Here is a 1,746-nt window from a genome sequence, read left to right on the forward strand (position 1 = left end):
AGAGCAAGCCCAAGTAGAAAGGTATGTCAAGTGACTTTGGATGTTAAAAATAAAACTAGCATGCTGAGCCATGTGACCACATGGCTCAGCTTACAGAGCTGTCCTTCCACTGTATTTATTAACAATGTCATTGCTGGAGTGATATTTAATTTAAAAAAGCAGGAGAAGAGCTGACTCATTTCTTCAGTACTGGGTGCTTAGAGAAATGGACAATAACATTTCTCAGAGTTTGCTAAAGTACTGTACTGTGACTTTTTCATGATTCCTGGAATTCTCCAGTGAAGATCCCCACTCCTACACCTTTAGAACTTGATTTCTTACTGCCCATATCATACTGTGTCTTTTACTGGCCTAGTTATCACTATGTCCTCTGATCCTATTGCCGTGAACTCCAGTAATAGACACTAAGGGCTTGTCTAGACTACACATGTTTTGTTGATGTAATTTACGCCAACAATCAAAAACCGGTATAATTACATCCCTTGTGCATGTTCACACAACACTCCTGTCAGCAGAGCACATCCACAGTTGGTGCTCTAGCATCAACAGTGAGTGCAGTGCTACTTGCTACTTGCCACCTTTTGCCGCTAGGAGTTGTGGGAAGGTGGAGTGGATAGCAGTGCATCATGGGTGCAGGATCAATGTCCCATGATCCAGTTTTTTTTCCATCCCATCATTCCATGGGCTTTTGACTGCATTTCATGGCATTTTTCAGCAAGCCATCTCTGTCTGAAAGGATAGATCCCGCATGGCTCTCTATTGTTGTGGTCACTGTTATGAACATATTGTGGATGGTCATGCAGTATATCATGAACTCCCAATCTGAACAGGAATCAGAGTTGCCTGCTCTGCTGTGTGTCATGGAAAGAAACAACACCAGATTACTTCTGGCATTCACAGAGCAACTGAACATGTGGAGTGTCCGTTCTGGGCTCAGGAAACAAGTACTAAGTGGTGGGATCACATTATTATGCAGGTCTGGGATGACAAGCAGTGGGTACAGATCTTTCAGATGGGGAAAGCAAGCTTCCTGGAACTGTGTGTGGAGCTTACCCCAGCACTGTGGTGCAAGGACACCAAACTGAGAGCTGCCGTCTCAGTGGAGAAGTGCATGGTGATTGCTGTGTGGAATGTGATGACTCAAGACTGCTACCGGTCAGTCACAAATCAATTTGGAGTCCAGAAGTCCACCGTTGGGGCTGCATTATCACAAGTGTACAGGGGCATTAATTGCATCCTGCTATGAAGAACTGTGACTCTTGTCAATGTGCGTGAAATAGTGGATGTCTTTATGGCAATGGGATTCCCTAACTGCAGAGGGCGATAGATGACACGCATATTCCAATTCTGGCCCTGGACCATCTTGCAGCAGAGTACGTCATTAGAAAGGGGTACTTCTCCATGGTATTGCAGACATTTCTGGATCACTGTGGGTGTTTCACTGACATCAACGCAAAGTGGTCCAGGAAGGAGCATATGACACTCATTTTCAGGAACACTGGCTTGTACAGAAAGCTGCAAGCAGGGACTTTCTTTCCAGACCATAAGATTCCAGTGGGGGATGTTAAAATCCTCACAGTGATCCTGGGAGACCCAGTGTACTCCTTACTCCCATGGCTCATGAAGCCTTACATGGGAAACCTGGACAGAAGCAAGGAGCACTTCAACAATAGGCTGAGCAGGTGCAGAATGACCGCAGAATGTGCTTTTGGCAGATTAAAAACATGCTGGCACTGCCCTTATGGA

This window comes from Chelonoidis abingdonii, chromosome 1 (assembly GCF_003597395.2).
Source record: "Chelonoidis abingdonii isolate Lonesome George chromosome 1, CheloAbing_2.0, whole genome shotgun sequence".
In the NCBI taxonomy this organism is placed as follows: domain Eukaryota; kingdom Metazoa; phylum Chordata; order Testudines; family Testudinidae; genus Chelonoidis; species Chelonoidis abingdonii.